Raw genomic sequence first — 10,088 nt, 5'->3', positions numbered from 1 at the left:
CTTGGTCATTACATTCTCACTGAGAGCCAGCTCATAAAGGTGTTAAGTCACAGAGAGAGAAAAATCTTAGGTCCTATCTGGCTATCAACCCATTAACGTTGTTAGCACTTACCAAGAGCCAGGCATAGCTCACACCAGAGAGGTTAGGTACTATCTCTCCTGTATTGCAGAGGGGAAAACTGAGGCTCAGGGAGGTGATGTCACTTATTCACGATCTCATGATTAAGACATGACAGAAGCTGGGATTTGAACTCGATTCCTGAACCCATGCTCTCACTACCTCTTGAAGTGGCATGCTGTGTGTACAATTTTCTGAGCAGCACCAAGGTGAAGAATTGGAATATTTGAGGCTGCGAGGATTGGAGGAGAACTTGGTTCACTAAACAGAGTCGACTGGTCCATGGTATTCAAATTTTTCAGCAAGCTTCTCAGGGGAAGGAGGCAAAGCAGAAGGGCTAGGATTTTTGCCGCTATCTACTCCCATGTGCTCTGGTGGCATCAAGAGAGACTGGAGAGAAGACCTGGCCATAGAGTGTATATCCTGGGCTAGATACTGGGAGTAAGGGTTGAGTGGGAATAACAATGACAGTAGTTTTGCTGAGCACTTACTATATGCCAGGAAGTGTGATAATCACTTTTACGTGGGGGTTAACTCATTTAATACTTACAATGACCCATGAGGTGGTCATTCTTATCATTCTCATTGTACAGACAGAGAAACAAACACCAAGTTTAGTCTCTTGCCTTTGGGCCAGGAAGCTGAATTCTAATCTGAGCAGTTTATATTCCACAGCCTGCCTCCCAATCAACAGAGCTCTGATAGAGGGTCAGAGAGAGAGATCTGGTGTCCAAAACCATGGACAGCTCCTCGCATTTAGTCTCTTGCCTTTGGGCCAGGAAGCTGAATTCAAATCTGAGCAGTTTAATTCCATAGCCTACCTCCCAATCAACAGGGCCCTGATAGAGGATCAGAGAGAGAGAGCTGGTGTCCAAAACCATGGACAGCTCCTCGCGGCCCTTCCTTTGGCTACTCAGGGTCCTGAGGCTGGTTTGTTGTACCTCCTGACCACCACCAGTGTCCACCTATTGTGAAGAGCTCTGCTTTCTTGCAGAGAGGAATTCTCCTTGGACTGACTCCCAGGGACCAGATGCTCTGACTTGATTTAAATCCCTGAGAAGCCCTGCGGAGTTGGGTCCTGAGCCAGGACCCTTCTCTGGAGACCCATCTCTCTAGACTCTGGACTCGGACATGTAAGAGTTTTCTCCGGGGTGGTCAGAGAGAGAACTGCTATCCCCAACAGTCATTTCTCATGTCCAGCCCTGCTCTTCCTACATCTGCCATTACTTCCCACATCCTACCACTATGGGAAAACCAGTCCCCTCAGCCTCAGCTTCTCTATCTGTACTTTTACCATCCCTGCAAAAGGTCTTTGTCCTTTTGCTATCCCAGGTGGGAGTTTCCAAGTTCAAAGCCAGGCTCCCTAGCCCAAGCTGCCAGCCCCGAGCCCCAGCAGGTACAGCATAGTTGCTAAGCAACATCCCCAGATCTCTGTGTTTTCCTGTCACATGATTATTGTTGCTAAGGAAACAAGTCCTCTGGCATCCCAGGACACAGCAAGGCCTAGGTAGCAGTGTGTTACCTGAGGCCTAACAAAAATCTTCCTGTCCCATGTTCCTGACAGGTTGTGATAAGGGACTATCAGGCTGATCCTTCGCTTTTACCCAGGCGCTAGCTCTTAGAAAGTTGTGCCTGAAGACTTGGTCACTCACTGGGCTCTCATGGAGTCTAGTTCTCTGGGGGCAATCAGTAGTAAAAGTGGCTTAGGGGGATGTATTAATATGCCAGACTTCAGAGGATCTTACATCCTCAATCCCTCCATTCTTTATCCATAGATTCATAGATTGGAGGATGGGGAAGCTGAAGAGGGGCTTTGGCAGGAGGGTCATAGCAGGGTCCCAGTACTACAGCAGCAAGAGAGCCAAAAAGAGATTTGCCCCCAATGTCACCTTCTACACCCTCAGCTCTAACACTATCGGGGTGTCAGTTTCCCTGAAGGGCTGGCCTCCCTGGATTCTCCAATCCAGACTCCTTGGGGTTCCCTACTCAGGACTGGCCCAGAAACTATGTGGAAATCTCTCTGAAGGATGTTGAGAGAAGGGCGTATGAGGGAATTTGAGCACCAGGGAGGAGATACAATAACTGAATAATAGGAATTGCAAAAATAAAGAATGGAGAGAACTGATGGAAGTAAATTATCAAAGAAGTAATGGAAATATATTGAAACAACTAAAGTATCCCAGAAAAGATTGGCGTGAGTTTCCCGATTCAAAGATTCCAAAGAACAAACACTGACAATAATTCTACCTGGGTCACACCTTTGGGAAGTATCAGATCACTGAGGACAAAGAGAAAATCCTAAAACCTTCCAGAGAGAAAAACAATTTTCATGGAAAACATTAAAAGAATCTTAATGGCGTTAGACTTCCCAAGTAGAAGATGGAAAACCACATGGCAACATCTTCTTAATATCCAAGGAAAATGATTTTATTCTTTCTATTATTGCTGTTTTTACTTCCAAGACTTCTATTTTTATCTGATTGACGCTCGTTTTATAATGCTTATTTTTTTGGCGGGGAGCACTGTCTAATCTTTCTATGTCATCTCAAATTCCTTCAAATCACACCCATTAGTTTGCATCTGTCTATCTTTCATATCGGAAGCTTTCTTGAAGATGTTTAGTGGTTGTTTGGATGATTAGATTAGATTTAGGTTTAGAAGTTTAGGTTGCCTGGTCATACTTAAGAGTAAAGTACCAAAAACTAATTAGAAGCTTTTTGCATTTGGCTTGGGCATGTGGTCTGTGAATTTCATGGCAAGGCGATCCCCTAGGATCCATGTTAGATCCTTCTTCTTGGGCTGCTTAGATTTCCCAGAGAGAAGTGTTGCCTTCTCTCCTGCCTAGAGGGTATGATCCTGGCTACCAGCATCTTAACAGCGGCGAGGGAAGAAAAGGGTAGGAATTTCAACAGTCAGTATGCAGACTTACACCCAATTCCCCTATTTTTATTAAGGAACACCCCTGCCCTCAATTGTACCCTGCATCCTCAAATCCAGAGACTTTCTTTTATCTTCCCCGGAAAATAAACCTGCAGTCATCTGCTGGGATTGTGGAGAACTGGGGCTCTACATCTTAGACCCTAAACCAGTCTTCCTATTTTAGCCCTGTCTGGGGTGCTGATAATCCAAGAGCTTTGGGTGTTTCTGCTGCGAAAACACGTTGCTGTTTTTCAGCTTTCTCCACAGTCAGTCTAGGATTCAGTGTTCTGGGTCTCCTAAGTCAGCTACCATATTTATTCATCTAATATTCTTCTAATATTTTACTGCTACTTAGGGATATCGTCTCCTCTCCTACTGTCTTTGTCTTTGTAAATTAAACTTTTTAAAATTTCCTAAAGTATTCTTTTATTAAGATTTTGGGAAAGAAAGTTAGTAATCAATTGCACTTATTCAGTCTTCCATCTTGAACTAGAAGTCCTCACGTTGAATAACAACCAGGACTGAAACAAGTGCATCTTGACTGCCTGGGTTTGAATGCTGGCTTTAGCATCCTGGCTCTAGCATGTACTACCTGCTTAACCGGGGGTAAGTTACAGAAACTCTCTATGCCTCAGTTTTCTCATCTATAAAATGGGGATGATAGTACATACTTCACTTGACTGTTCTGAGCTCTTAGAATAGTGCCTAGGACATAGTAAACCATTCTATCACAGATTATTATTATTGTTGTTGTTGTTGTTGTTATTTCATAGTGTTTACTATGTGCCAGCACCTATGGCAAGAACAGTGGGTGTCTGGGGAAACCAAGATGAACATTCCACTTGCACGTCCACTCTTCCCAGCCCCAAACTGGTAGGACCAGTTTTCCCACTCTAGTCTATACCATGTAAATACAATATGTACCCTACGTAAATTACGAGCAGGTGGAAGTTCTAGTTGTGCAAATATATCTGGTAACAATGTAAATAGAGTATTCAAATGACTGGAGGCCAATAACACAGGGCAGTTGTTTTCAAATATGGTTGAATTTCTTCTGTTTAAGTGTAATGTCGCAGGCATCATTTTCCAAATGACTGACTCACGCATTTATTTCTGAACATCCAAATCGTGTTGTCTGTTACTTGTTTTGCAGGGCAAATGACACCATCTGGACAATGGAAACAGCACATGCTTAGGGCAGTGTCCCTCTCCCACTCCAACGGCTTAAGCAAAGTCTCCTCCCCCTTTTAATAAGCTTCTCTCCCGTTTTCTTTCTTCTGGTCGGCTTGGCTTTTCATCTTTCTCCCTCTGTTCTCTGTCCCCGCTGAGCAGGCAGCAAACCTGCAGGTTCTGTGATCCTGCTGCTCAGCTTTAAAACAAAACAAAACAAACAAAAAAGAACTGTTACAATTTGTGAACTTTCCCTCCTGGAAGGCATAAGCCATCAGTTTTTGAAAAGTAGCTGCTGCAAGGTCTTGAAATTGTGGAAGAAAAGATCGAAGAGGGAAAGAAAGAAAGAGAGAGAGAAACAGAGGGAAGGAGAGAAGCCAGGAGAGAGGGTGGAAAGGAGGGGGAGAGGGAGGGAAGAAGGGAGGGAGGAAGGGAGGGCTGGGAAGCCAGCCAGCACCCAGGTAGAACCGGGGGCTTCTCTAACATGAATGCACACACCAGCCCAGGCATTTCCACTGCAGATTCAGTTCCAAGCTGAAGATGACTAGACATTTTTCAAATGATAGCAACTGGGCCAGCCCTGGGAGATGCAGTGATTAAAGTTATTATTGTCTCCACGCCTCCAACTCCCTCTGCTTGGAACGGTCTTCATTCAGTAACCTGCATTTCGGTGGTTCTTGCCTCCAGCTTCAAACACAATTCTTCCACTTCCAGACAAGAATCTGCAACCAGGTCATTCAGTGGCCCAGGACTGTCTGTCTTACGTGAATTTATGAGCCTGGGAGGTTATCCCGAGACATCTGCAGGTATATTCCTCTTTGACTCCTGCCACCCTCCAGAGCATCGCCAGACAGTGCTCTCCTCCTCCAGACATTGCCACTGATGCTGAGATGCTCTGGGGTGGCAAGATGTCACACATTGGGAACCTACAGAAGGCCAACAGCTGTACTGTGCTAGGGGATGGACAGGGAATTACAAAGTCTATTGTAGCAGCCCTTCCAGTTTTCCCATTTACAGCCTGTTTTCACTGTGCAGTTTTCAGTTTTTCTCTCTGTTCCTCCCCTGCCCTATCTTGCACCTATTGGGTGCACCTATTGAATGCAAATCTAAGTGGAAACCGCCTCTCTGAACTCAGATTTGCCTGGGATGAGGGCCTCGTTCACTAGATCATCTGGTTCTCTGGTTCCTCTATGTTTAGGATGAGTTTTCTCCCAGGAAGCCCCTCATACCCTCCTGCCAAGAGAGGTCTGGTTGGCAAGCTCAACAATTTTATGGAGACAACTTAGACCAAGCCAAGCTGGCTTCCCTGCTTCCCTGTTAATGCCAGTAAAATCTCCTTCAGGCGTTTTCATGAGCCTCTGCCTTCACCTACCAATAGCTCCTTAAAGAGTGAAGATATGATGATTCTTCTATTAACCAGGGCCCTTGGATGCTTCTTTGGGCCTTGGCTTCCAGGGACAATGATGCCACATGTTAAATGACTCTGTGCTAAGCTCCGAGGACAGGCAATAGCTGTTCTAACATATCCTAGGAACAAAGTAAGTAGGCCCTATCCCTGCCCTATGCTGTGGCCTTCTGTCTGGGAATCTGCCTCTACCACATCTCATCCACCCCCAGAACTGATTGGATTGAGGATTACCCTTTCAGGCCCCGAGTTACACGGAAGTTGGCAGCTCTCTTTGGCTCAAAGGTGGAAGCAAATCCATATGGATCATCTGGTTCCGAATCAGTGTCTCCAGCTACAGCCACTTTATCCTCAGATTGGCCTCCATTTTGGTTCTTGGTCAGATTCTTGGCTGGTGAAGGAGATCCTGCTCTTGCCTTTTTGGGGCCACTTCTTCATGCTTTACTCTTTATTTTCACTGTGGGCCCAAGGTGCAAATAACACAGCTCTCCACCTGCTCTCTGTCTGCAGGGAAAACTTCTCTGTCTAAATTGCATCTGTCCTTGGGGTCCTGCTCTCATGCTGAGCCAATTGGACTCTTTTCCTCCCTTCCTAGATTTTGAATCATGAGCAGAATGATCCAAGGATGAAAGTGATTACTATGTAGTACAGCTACTCCAACCAAACTTTCTAAAAAGATAACTAATGTCTGCTCCCTGGATCCTAGAACTGCCCTTGGTTTTTTTTTTTTTTTTTTTAATCTTTCCAAAAGCCAACTATTCTGTGACTTTTCGCATAGTCTTCCAATAAATTCCTGTTATCCTTAAGTTAGCCCAAATCTGGATCTGTTGCCTGATTCCATAGGGATGGTTCTCTTTCCCCATCGCCCACTGTTGCCTTGGTGCCCTTGCCCTGAACTCATTCATTTCAGGGCCAGGAAACCCCAGGCTCATCCTCCTACCACATACCCGCAACCCCCAGGCAAACTTCAGCTTCTGTTTCTTTGTTACCTTCTTTCAGAAAATGGCCTTCCTCAGTTTAAAAAACAAAAATGTTCCCTCCATGGTCCCTCTCCATTAATATTATATTTGTCAGGCAGAACTCGACCAGGAAAACAGAAACATGCTAAGTATTAAAAAGAGAGGGAATCCAACTCAGAGAACTGGTTACATAAATGGAAGAACTGATAAACCAAACAGAGGATGAAGCCGCACCACAGAGCTTAGCAACAACAGGAAGGCACTGCCATGCCTAGGCTGGAGGAACAAAAGAAGGAGGTGGTGATACTGGAGTACAGGGTTCAAGGTCACTGCGGGAAGCTGGGACTGTGACAGGCATGTCCGATGAGAGCTGGGGCACAGAGGAGGCAAAGCTACTGCTGAAGATGCTGCTCATGGCAGAGAGGGAAAGAAACGCCCTGGAATGTCCTTTCCTGCTGCTCTCCAGTCTCCTGGCAGAGCTCTCCCTGCTCAACCTCTTGTAGCCCAGCTGACAGAGGAGCCGGAGAAAGGAGCCTGCGGGGTCAGCCCCACTGTGACACAGAGCAGAGCAGAGGAAGGACCGGGAAAGACTGAGAGCAAATAGACCTCAGATAGTACATGATTCAATATTTAAATTACATTTGTTAGAGTGTTATTTAATTTTTAGAAGTAAATGAAATTAACATTTAAATAGCACTTAATAAGTATATATCAATGTTCAAAATGTATGCACTATTTCAATCCCTTATTAAGTACAGTTATTATCCCACAAAACAAAATAGGAAAGTCTTCTTTATTAGAAAAAGCTCAGTATCTTGGCCGAGTTCTTGCCATAATCAATGGACCCTTTCCTTTCTTCTGTTCATATTGACAACACTTTCTTTAACTCATAAATTGGTAGGGTGAAGGGGTACACAGTAACCTCTCAACATCAGTTTCACTGGCAGAAGCAGTGCCCCAGTATCCCCACACCTCCAGGCTCTGGAGAAGCCAGAGAACAGAGCAGTCACCATTTGATGACTTAGTAACACCAATCACTCAATTCCTACCCCACCCCCTCCTCCAGGCTGATTTCAGGCTGCTGATGACTGCAAGACAGGCTGGTCTCCCATCAGAGCCTGGAGAGATGGCAGTGGCACGACGACGTGACACCATCACAGCGACACACCAGAGTCATTTTTCTTATACACGTAAGGAATTGTTAGAATACGTATAAACATTTTATTAGGTGATTTGTTGTTAAGTTTACAGTTTTAGCTGTAAAAGCAATACAAGCACTATGTGATTTGAGCGCTCAAGTTTTATCAGTCTGTGCTGTATGCAGTCGATGCTCCAGCATTCTGTAGTAGCTTACGTAATTCTGAGACAGAGGTTCTGGTGCAGTGTTTAGGCTCAGCGTCCCTCAGAGCAGTGCTGAACATCCTCCCCGCACTTGTAACAAAAACAGTGAGCCCGGAAATGGGAGAGGGAAGACATTAGGACAGGGCACACAGTAGGCCCTCAGTGTTTATTACATAAATGTCTAATAGCAGAGACAGGGCCAGAGTCTGGGCTGCGGGACTTCCCAGAGTCCCAGCGTCCTGGGCTCAGGTGTCCTAGCTGGCACAGACCCTAGAGAGGCTCTCCAGAGGGATTGCCAAATCTCCACCTGTAATCCATCTGGGTGTTGGTGTGTTCTCTTGTCATAAACTTCCCAGTGGAAGTGTCCACCTGAATGGTCCATAGACACATAAAACAATGTGTCAGCACATGAATTTGTTCATCTACCCCAGACCTGTTCCTCCAGTGTTTCCTTTCACAGGTGATGGTACCCCCAGCCATTCATTTGTCTATGTAAACAACCAAGATGTTATCCTTGATACTTTGCGCTCCCTACCATCTTCACTGCACCCTAAGCAGCATCTAATTTATTCTATCATAATTTATTCTATCTCCTAAACATCCCATGAATCTGGCCACTTCTGTCCATCCCCACAGCCATCACTATAATTCACTATAATTATTTAATATTTGGACTACATAGGTATCTCTTAACTGATGATTTCCCAAAGAGTGGTCATTGATTTCACCATTGTGTACCAAGCACCTACTGTCTGTTAGGTGCTGGTGATACAGTGGTAAGCAAAACAAAGTCCTTGTCCTCATGAAACTGACATTCTTACAGAAGTCAGTTATCCTTCATAAAGCACAAATATCATCATGTCTGTCCCCAAATTCAGATAGATCAGTGACAACTGATGATTTCCCAAAGAGTGGTCATTGATTTCACCATTGTGTACCAAGCACCTACTGTCTGTTAGGTGCTGGTGATACAGTGGTAAGCAAAATAAAGTCCTTGTTCTCATGAAACTGACATTCTTACAGAAGTCAGTTATCCTTCATAAAGCACAAATATCATCATGTCTGTCCCCAACTTCAGATAGATCAGTGAATCCCTTTGCCCTCAGCATAAAATCCTCTCTAGCTCATCTCACCCCACCATCTCCTTTGCTTATCATCCCAGCCACATGGAATCAATTTCAGTTATTTAAATGCACCAAACCGTTGCATATCCTGGAACAAGCCTTTGCATATCCCTCCCCTCATCTTCTACTCACCCTTAGGGTCTCAGCTTAGAGCTGTCTTGGCCAGGATTGCCTACTGTGATGAGTTAAGTCACGTTGGGGATAACAGAATTCGGAGGATGCCCAGGATTAGGCGAGATCTGAGACCCATCTTCCCACAACGACCACTGCCCATTCCTTCTCCCCAGGTCTTTCGAAAGAAATAGGTGCCCAGAGAACAGGCCAGAAATCCCTTCTCTGAGGTTGTGGCCCCTCATTGTGTTGGACTGAACGATGTGAGGATTTCTTTGATCTGGGTTGGAGGGAGACTGAACTGACCTCAGAAGAGGACGTTCACCATTTTTGGCCGCTCAGCATCTGAGCGCTCCTTCTCTTTGTAGGAAACTAGAGCCCAGCACAATGGAGGCATTTTTCCAGGGGCAGCACAAGTGGCAGAAATGACCTCACTGGATGGTCCCTGTATTAATATCTTCGCTGGCTTTTCTGAAGCCAGTCTTCCAGCCTTCCTATCAGTTCAATGAGCTGCTTAAGATTCTTCCAGTAAATCCCTTTTCTCTTTAAGATGACTGGATATGGTCTCTGGTTAGAAACTAGAACCCTTGAATGGTTCAACATCATTTTTATCCTATCCCCACCCATGAGGCCCATCCTCACTATACTCACTCCACTGGTGCAAAAGGACACATACACCGAACAGGATAGAGTTTCTAACTTCCACAGCAGATTCTAACTTATCCACCCACCCTAAGCTTTCCCTGATGGGCTAGAAACACAGATCCTACGTGGGAACAGATCTAGGCCATTTCCCTTCTCAGCCACATAAGAGGAAGAAAGAGAGAATTAAAAAAAAAAAAAGACTACTCATTGTAAAAGGGGGAGATTCACCCTTAGTCCTGTGGCCCCATTAGTACCCTGGCCCTTTGTCCATCCATATCAGCAGGCCCTTGGAGGCA

The sequence above is a fragment of the Pteropus alecto genome, unplaced genomic scaffold (assembly GCF_000325575.1).
Source record: "Pteropus alecto unplaced genomic scaffold, ASM32557v1 scaffold45, whole genome shotgun sequence".
NCBI classification, from domain to species: Eukaryota; Metazoa; Chordata; class Mammalia; order Chiroptera; family Pteropodidae; genus Pteropus; species Pteropus alecto.
The sequence above is the reverse complement of the archived record's forward strand: the minus strand, read 5'-3'. Positions refer to the sequence as shown.